We start from the raw sequence: 10,053 nt of genomic DNA, 5'->3' as shown, positions 1-10,053 counted from the left end.
ATCTTCCCGTGACTTTAAGTTTTGTGACTACCTAATGCAAAGAATGTGACAGAAACAGTGTCAGTTTCCAGGTCTAAGCCTCAAGAAACCTGAAGCTTTTATTTCCTGTCTTTTAGGAGGTTTGTTCTTGGAATCCAGCCATCATGCTATGAGAAAGTCCAAATGGCCAGTGGAGACCCTCTGACTGAGTGGAACTGAAATACAGTCTTAGTACTGGCTGTGAGCGCAGCTGAAAGCCAGTACCAGCTTTCCAGCCATGTGAGTGAGCCACCTTAAAGATCCTCCAGCCCCCAGTCAAGCCACTCCTGCTGATGCCTCATGGGGCAGAAACAAACTATGCCCACTTAGAAAATAAATGATCGTTGTTCTTTAAATACTAAGTTTCAGAGTGTTTTGTTATGCAGCAGTAGTAACAGGAATGCCTAGGAAGGCTGGCTTTGGACCTCAGGAGAGAAGGAAGGCTCCTAGCCCAGTTCCAATAGAGCTCTGCCAGGGGTTATTGGTCCAGCTCATAATCAAGGGGTACTTTGACTTCCGTTCTGCTCTTGTGTGTTCCATATTCAGCTCCCTTAGGAGCTGCGTGTGTATAGGATAACTAGAAAACTGGCAGAGCAGATGCAAGGCATAGATGCTCCTTGGGCCCCACCGCATCCCCTAGGAGCTTTTCCACCTGTTCAGCAGACCCATTATTCAGCCTCTGCAGGTGTTGCTGCTAATGTAGTTCAATCACTCAGTCGTGTCTGACTCTGCAACCCCATGGACTGCAGCACTCCAGGCTTCCCTGTCCTTCACTGTCTCCCGGAGTTTGCTCAAACTCATGTCCATCCAGTCGGTGATGCCATCCAACCATCTCATCCTCTGTCGTCCCCTTCTCCTCCTGCCTTCAATTTTCCCCAGCATCAGGGTCATTTCCAATAAGTTGGCTCTTTGCATCAGGTGGCCAAAGTATTAGGGCTTCAGCCTCAGTGTTAGTCCTTCCAGTGACTATTCATGGTTGATTTCCTTTAGTATTGACTGGTTTGATCTCCTTGCAGTCCAAGGGATTTTAACTGTTAATGGCTTTTGCTAATATATTTTTGCTAATGGCTCACATGGAAAACCTTCTCCAAAAATTGCCTTGGGTAACTGGAGCTGCCTTAGCTCTCTGGAAGTGCCTGGGAGTTAGGCTTTCCCTCACTAAGGGGCTATAGCTGATGGCTGGCTGGTGTGGGTTTATGGAGGCCCAGTTCCTTACCTCAAAGAAGTTTCTGTCTGGAGCTATCCATGGAGTCAGGCTGGGGCCATGCTTCAACCTCTTGGTTAATTTCTCCCCAATCCTATCCTGCTTCTCTTCCTCCCATACAAATCTTCCTACCAGCACTCCGTCCATAAATCACTTTCACAAACATCCTTGTCTTGGGCCCTGCTTTTAGGAACGTGATCTAAGCAAGCACGAATTCTTGGATGCTCAGAAATCGTACCTCCTTGGTGCTGGCCTGGGGTCTTGAGTAGGTGGTAGATAATGACGACTCTTACCCGTCCCTCTGTGAACAGGTGTTGATGTTTCTCAAGTGCCAAGTTCTGAGATATTTATGTCAGCAGGTCTATGTCTATGTCATAAATCCCCCAAACCTTCATGCCCCTTAGGTGTTTCTATACTAATAGGATACAGGGGGGAAAAAGTGTGAAAAGTGGGGAGAGTGATGGCACCATACGGTGACTTCATCCTCCTGCCACTCATCTCAGAAAGGTAGCTAGGAGCAAGACAGGGGGTGGTTGGGGGAGTGGAAGCTGGAAGTGGGAGAAATATCCAGGGTTTGCATGAACATTCCAGTGGGATAAAACTTCAATGTTGGAAGCAAATTGTGAGATCCGTGCGTGGGCAGTGTCTCCGTGATATTTTGACATGTTTAAGCTTCTGACTCACGTACAATTAAAAAAAAAAAACCACCTGGCTTAGAGCTGGGGTGCTGGAGGGTGATGGCTAAGAGGTTTCATTTTGAGGGTAGAGTATTCTAAAAGTGATTATGGCGATAGCTGCACAAATCTGTGAATGCTCTAAAAGCCATTGAATTATACACTTTAAACAAATGGTCTGATGTGTTCTATCTACTGACTGTTGCTGTTGTTTAGTGGCTAAGTTGTGTCCAACTCTTTCATGACCCCATGGACTGTAGCCCACCAGGCTCCTCTGTCCATGGGATTTCCCGGGCAAGAATACTGGAATAGGTTGCTAATTCCTTTTCCAGGGAATCTTCCCCACCCAAGGATTGAACACACGTCTTCTGCATTGGCAGGCAGATTCATTATCACTGAGCCACGAGGGAAGCCCAAATGTTTATGCGCCCTCCTCAGATTCATATGTTGAAACCTACCCACCAATATCTCAATGTAATGGTATTTGGAGGTAGAGTCTTCAGCAGGTGATTAGGTCATGAGAATGAAGCCCTCGTGAATGGGTTTAGCATCCTTATAAAAGAGACCACAGAGAGCTTCCTTGCCTTCTCTATCACTTGAAGACACATCAAGAAAAGTCAGTCATCCAATTAGGATGTGGGCCCTCGCGACACTGAATCTGCCAGTGCCTTGATCTTTACAGCCTCCAGAACACTGGGAAATAAATTTCTTTTGTTTACAAGCCACCCAGTCTATGGTGTTCTGTCACAGTAGCCTGAATTAAGACAGTGTATCAATTATATCTCAAATACACATACATCTTTCTAAAACAGAAACCCACCCGGATTGATTTCTGGCACACTCCAGTGGTGCTGGCAGCGCTGGTGTGGAGGGTGGGCCACTAAATGCGTGCAATCTGTGGCTGGGAATAAATAGTGGGGAGTGTGAACTGTCCCCCAGCTACCAGAGAGCAGCTACTAAGTCTAGGATGGTCTCTATAATACATATACCTAACCAACAATAATGAAATGCTACCCAATCCCTGAGGCTTTCCAGGTAGCCCAGAGGTCAAGAACCTGCCTGCCAGTGCAGGAGCTGCAGGAGACATGGGTTCGATCCCTGGATTGGAAAGATGCCCTGTAGAAGCAAATGGCAACCTACTCCAGTATTCTTGCCTGGAGAATCCCATGAACAGAGGAACCTGGCGGGCTACAGTCCATAGGGTCGCAAAGAGTCGAATATGACTGAACGACCGAGCACATACCCAACCCCAACATACTCCAAAGCCATCTTGCTATCATTTGGGGATTTTCCCCTCTCTGTCCCCTCCCCTGCAACCCTCCCCTACTCCCCGTGCTTCTAGGCTGACATATATCAACCTTCAAGGTAGCTCAGCATGCCAGCCTTTCCCCCAGTCTGTCCTATTTCCAGCAGTTCCGATTGTCCTCTGTCTGCTCAGAGTGAGAAGTCACCTCGTTTCATGAGTATCTTCAGTTCTGACAACTCTCTAGAAGGAAGCATTGTTGATCATTTCAGATCACTGAGTTTGTATAACTTAATGATCTTTGTTTTTTAAGTATTAAGAACAAATACCCCAAAGCTTGAAATAAAGTATAAAGATGACTATATAACATTTCAGAATCAAATTAAAACAGTCTGATTAAATGGGATTCTCCAGGCAAGAGTACTGGAGTGGGTTGCCATTTCCTTCTCCAGGGGATCTTCCCGACCCAGGGATCGAACCCGGGTCTCCCACATTCCAGGCAGACGCTTTAACCTCTGAGCCACCAGGGAAGCCTGACTATATAACATTTCAGAATCAAATTAAAACAGTCTGATTAAAGGTTATCTGACTCTCCAGGAAGTTTCCCAGGTGGCTCAACCCAGATAACTCACTTGGTAGAGAATGAGACTCTTAATCTCAGGGTCGTGGGTTTGAGCCCCACATTGGGCACATGTTTCAGGGATTCCCAGGTGGCTCAGTGGTAAAGATGCAGGAGAACCAGGTTCGATCCCTGGGTTGGGAAGATCCCCTGAAATAGGAAATGGCAACCCACTCCAATAGTCTTGCCTGGAGAACTCCATGGACAGAGGAGCCTGGTGGGCTCCAGTCCACGGGGTTGCAGAGAGTTGGACATGACCAACGTGCCTAAGCATGATGATTGCACATGACTCTCCAGGGGATGTTGCTTTGTTTGACTTTGCTATTGATTAGGTTCAGATTTGATAAAGTTAGATGTTAACATGTAGAAAATTGATCAAGGTGCAAATAATTTTTGTCTTGTGAAGGTGCAAATGGCTTTTGTCCTGCAGAGAACATAATCCCCAAGGATTGACATGTTATTATCCTGTCAGTAAGCTCAGAGGATAAACATTCTAGGCTTTGTGGGCTATATAGTCTCTGCCCCAACTACTGAACTCTGCCAAGAACAAGCTTGCCTTAGTCTCAGTAAAACTATATTTACAGACATTGAAATTTAAATTTCATGTCATTTTCACATGTTATGAAATATTTTTCTTTATTTTTCTAACTGTTGAAAAAAAAAAAGTTCTTAGCTTGTGGGTATACAAAAACAGGTGGTTGGTGTGATTTGATCAGCAGGTTATACTTTGTTGATTCTTGGCCTAAAGATTTTATTGCCCTGTAGGTCATTAACTACTTTTATATTTAACTTGGACCCTGATTCAGCATTCTTTTTTTTGCACTAAATGTGTGTGCGGATGTCGGTGTATATACGGTGGGGTGTGTGTGTGTGTGTGTTAGTTTCTTTTATCCTCTTGGAACCCATTTTGCCATCCTGCTGATCCCTTCATTAATGAGTTAAATAGATTTGACAAATGCTCGCCATACATTTCCAATTCACTCGGAATGTGGAGGAGTTCGAGCATCTCTTTTGTTGCCTTGGATCCCATCCCAAGTGATTTATCAAGATGTTGTCCTACATAAAGACAGGTCTGTTCCTAAGAGAAATTCTCATGCCTACAGTTTTCCCCACTCTATCATTATGAGGCTCTTTTTGCAACAACATCCTCCTTCACGAGGCCCACGGCTGGGGCTGGCAGTGGGCGGGCCTGCATGGATGAAAGATAATGAGTTAATGACACTGGTAGTGTTGATGCACAGCAGGGCTTGGGTACCAGCAAACGTCAAGTTGCCAGGGCCCTCGTGGAGGAGAACAGCGCACCCGGAGCCTCCGAGGCCTCCTGCAGGGTTTCTCACCATCTCTCTCCTGCATCCATGATTTCAGTGCAGCTGGGGACTCGCCCCTGCGGATATATGGTATCATTAATATGGACCAGTGCTCCCTAGAAGACTTGGCTCTGACAGGGCAATGTTACTGTTGGAGTCTTTCTATTGTAAGAGGAATAGCAATGACTCCAGTGGGTGTGGGGAGAAGTATAGGTTCCTGCAGAGGGAAAGTTCACTGAGTGCCTGGTTCTTGTTTGGTTTCCTGGGGGCAGGTGTTAATTAAACAGTCCCTGGGCTGTGGGAGCTGAGCATTTCCCAGGGAGGAAGAGGTGGAACAAGGCACCCTTTCCTTTAGTTTAAGATGCCCAAGAGCACGGTGAAAAAATGCTCACCCTCAGTGGTTGTCAAAGAACTATTGATTGAAACCAGTAACAGCAATGAATATTATTATTTTTGTCATCTTTCCACTGATTGGGGTGGAAATTGGTTTTACCTTCTTGAAAGCATCTTGGCAATAAGTATATTGAACATACCCGTGTTTGTCCCAATCACTGTCGCCAAGTCCAATCTAGTCCTAAAGGTTTCAGAGAGAATGGGCTAAAATTTATTTCATATTAAAAGTACCTACATATTTTAACCTCATAATACACATATAAGTGATCACTGTAAAAAAGAAAACATTATGGATAAAACTAAAACTCTCCCTTGGGACCATCATTCCTATCTCTGAAGTCCCCAGTTTTGTCAGTTTTGTGTCTTTCCAGACTTTTAATTATTTGCTGATATATGTGTCTGCAGAAATATGAAGTATGATTCTGTGGGGGATAATCTGGGTATATAAATGATATAATATTTTATGCTTTTTCTTGCAACTTTTACTACTCAATAATATGCCTAAAACATATTTCATATCTGTACGTAAAGGCTGCATAGCATTCCACTGAGCACATATCATAGCTTATTTAACTGATCCTTATTTTATTTAGGGCAATGGTTTTCAACCTTGTTTATCCACCATACTACTATGCCATCAATGATGGAAGATGTTCACATTTCATTACACATTCTCTAGACATGCAGAGTCACATGTAATACCCAGGACCCTCTGCCCTACTGGGCTTCCCTGGTGGCTCAGCTGGTATGAATCCACCTGCAAAGTGGGAGACCTGGGTTTGATCCCTGGGTTGGGAAGATCCCCTGGAGAAGGGAAAGGCTACCCACTCCAGTATTCTGGCCTGGAGAATCCCATGGACTGTATAGACCATGGGGTTGCAAAGAGTTGGACCCAACTGAGCAGCTTGCACTCACTCTGCGCTCACTCTGGCCCTTCCTTTTCCTCTTGGGAAGGCACATCGGAAGGTGAGCAGAGAGTGATTGTTGCTATCATCGGGGTAAATTTGAACTCAGTCTTAAAAAGAAAAAGTAAGTTACTGACAGACCTTCCAGTTTAATTATTATTATTGTTAAGTATCTTGGAACTTAGCTTGTAACTGGTCTCCATATGCTTGTTTTATCCCATCCAATAGGAGAAAGAGAAAAACCTCCTCTCCCACTATGAAACTGAATGCTTCCTTACATGCTAGGCTATCTGGCCATTCTGATTTAGGACTTCAGGCTGTCTCTCTAAAGAAAAAAGTTTCCCAAGTTGCCCATCCCAGCTTATGGAGGTCTATGAGGGTGAGTCCTAGGAATGCGAGTGAGAAGGCAGTTCAGCTCGTGGGGCCTGCAAACTGAGGGAGAGGAGGTGCACCCCGGCACAGGGGGTGGTCAATGCTGAGGATCCAGCTGCCACTGCAGGGGTCCCTCGCTGAAATGTGGAGCTGAGTCCGTGCCACTTGTGGTTGAGGTTCAGGGAGAAGAGAACCGGACTGAGTGGGACCCACGGGGGCTGAGTGCTCACAGTCTCGTTCACTGTGGAAAGTGCCTGCCCAGAGGGTTCTGTCTAGACGAGCAGGAAGCTGCCTTGACACCAGATGTCAGCAGAGTCGTGTGCCCAGGCCCCTACAGATGGCAGAGAGGAAGCTGGACAGCTCAGGACCCCTGTGTTACAGTAGCGATATTGACAAGTGTCAAGAGGACCAGGATTCTGGGGCTGCTCATGGGAGTGGACAGATTTCTTTCTTTGAAGTGAAGTGAAGTCGCTCAGTCGTGTCCAACTCTTTGCAACCCCGTGGACTGTAGCCTACCAGGCTCCTCCATCCATGGGATTTTCCAGGCAGTAGTACTGGAAGGGATTGCCATTTCCTTCTCCAGGGGATCTTCCCGACCCAGGGATCAAACCCGGGTCTCCCGCATTGTAGACAGACGCTTTACCATCTGAGCCACCAGGGAAGTCCAAGAGATAATAAATTCAATGAACATCCCTTAGAGATCACAGAGTATTACAGAAGGAAGGGGCTGTGGCAACACAGACATTCTCAAGATGTTGGGGCAAAGTCATCCAGCTTGAAAGCTAAATGCTCTTTCCTTGTCCTCACTGATGAAGCAGGACACCTCAACTACCGTAATAATGAGAGTGAACACTTTCTGAGTGTCTACCACGTGCAAACACGGAATCTCTCACTCCACTCTCACAACTTTACGGGGAGCATCAGGATTCCTAACTGGCAGTGTGGAAGGCTGGAGGAGCCTGTCCAAGGTTACACCTTGCAAGTGGCCCCACTGGGATTTGAGCTGTAAGTCTGACTCTGAGTTCACCCTCTCACTTTCCACGACAGGCAGAGAGCCCCTGTGGTGAAGTCATTGAAAGAAAGAAATGAGTTTCCATGGCCAAGGTACCTGACACTCAGGAGATGCTAGGAGGAAGTGCTGTTTGGCTAAACCTGGGTTGGAAGGGAAAGCCCTGGAATCTTCTGTTAACATGGTGTATTTGTGAGGCTGGGGAGGGAAGATATGGCTTCCTCAAGAAAACCCCCAGCTGGTCGGAGCCTTCTTAAAAAGATAGATGGTGGGTTGTTGGCTCTGAAATTTTCTTCCAAATAACAGAAGGCTGACTTCCCTGGTTTTAAATTTTATTATTATTATCTTTCAAATTGGGCAAACCACTTAACTATGCCCCCGTGTGTTTATTTTGACCGTTGATACATCTCCTGATTCTTTTGTAGCTATACAGATAAACAACTTATAACTGAGAATGGGAGAAAATACTCCCTCGAAGGACTCCTGATGGCAGCAAGAGGCTGGTCCTGCCCTTCTCTGAGAAGACTGCCCTGAGGTTGCGGTTAGCCCTCCATGTTTTCAGCATTCCCTCCAGTGTGAAATTTAGAGCTGGTTCCTCGTTGCCTTTTTGTAATAGTTTTTTTATTTTCAAAATGACTTTCAATATTAACTCTCTTTTGAGAAAACAGCACCTCCAGTTCCTTTTGGGCAGTCATCTTCCTTCAGCTTGATTGCATAGACCTGACTGGCTAAAGCAATCAGACTCTTTTCCTGGCCAGTTGTTTGTTGTTGTTCAGCTGCTAAATCATCTCCAACTCATTCTGACCCAATGGACTGCAGCAAGCACGCTAGGCTTCCCTGTTCTTCACTGTCTCCTGGAGTCTGCTCAAATTCATGTCCATTGAGTCAGTGATGTTATCCAACCATCTCATCCATTGCCTTCAACCTTTCCCAGCATCAGGGCCTTTTCCAATGAGTCAATCTCCTGGCAAGAGTGATTGGTTAAAAGTTGGCCAAGTAACCTGGTCCAGCCAATGAGACAAGAAGAGGTGACTGCTAGGGCCTCTGTAGAATAAACAGCCCTCCTTCTCTTGAAGGGTGTACGATCTAGAGTTACACTGGCCATTTTTGCTTCCCCAGGGGGAGAGAGTGCAGCTTCAGGATCAAGCCAACAGAATGGAGGCAGAGCAGGGAGACATAGCCTGTGGTGATACCATTAAAACTCCTGGATCAAGCTGAGCCTGAAGGCAGATAAGGCTGGACTTTTCAAGCATAGGAGTAAATGAAAGTTATTTTGTGTTTAAGACAGTTTGGGTTGAGTTTTCTGTCACCAGCCATTAAAACAGTCTCAGTGATGCCCTTGCCAATAGTGTGCCCCTGAGGGCTGTCGAGGGAGTTGAAGGAGTGTCCACCTGCTCACTGGTGGTTCAATTTGAAGATAGGACCAACGTGTTGGCAAAAGTGCAGGGGAAGACGGGCTCTTGTACACCGTGGGTGGAGTATAACTTAGTGCAGACTTTTGGGAGGGCCGTCTGACTAAACTATATGTATTATTCTGGGTCCTTTGAGAAGCAGGTGCCAAGATAAATTAAGTGTACAAGGATTTTCTTAGAGGAAATGCCTGTGTGGAAAAAAAAAATAAGCAGGAAGGAAGCCAAGGCTGGTAAAGTCATCAGACTTGGATGCACGTCTGACCCCCCAGTGAAGGAGAGAAGGTGGAGGCGTCCTAGACAGTCTTGCAGTCTAAGGGAAGTTCCCTCTCTCTCCTCCTTCAAATTATTCTCAGGCTTGGTTGCCTGGCTTCCCAGCCCACAGCATCTCAGCGGCAACAACCTAGAAAAGATGAGGGACTCTGTGGGCTGTCAGAGACTAGCACGGTGACACCCAGATAGGACGAAAGCAGACAAAAATATCTGAAGTTGATGCAGCCCACATGACCTAGAGTCATCAAGAAAAGACTAATCTTGAGTATCTTCTGCTTAAAGGAAGCAGGAAAATGTATAACACAGTTTAGAAAGATTTCTACCCAAAGTGGAATAAGTAGATACAGTTGTTTTAAGAATGAGTTTTAGTTTGCTGGAAAAGTCCCCTTTGCAGAACCCTTCTTTTCCCAAAGCTGCCTGATGAATTAGTCAAAGCTGGAAGGGTCTGCACCTCCATATCACAAAGCAGAAAACCGAAACAGAGAGGTTAAGCCCCTTCCAAGAGGTCACAAAGTAAGTGGCACTGGTGAGATTTGAACCAATGTCTTTTTTTTTTTTTTCTCCTAGAAAACACCCTGATTGTTATTTTTAAATTTATTTTAATTAATTTGCTTATTTGGGTGTGCC

Source organism: Capricornis sumatraensis, chromosome 3, assembly GCF_032405125.1.
Source record: "Capricornis sumatraensis isolate serow.1 chromosome 3, serow.2, whole genome shotgun sequence".
Taxonomy (NCBI): domain Eukaryota; kingdom Metazoa; phylum Chordata; class Mammalia; order Artiodactyla; family Bovidae; genus Capricornis; species Capricornis sumatraensis.
The sequence above is the reverse complement of the archived record's forward strand: the minus strand, read 5'-3'. Positions refer to the sequence as shown.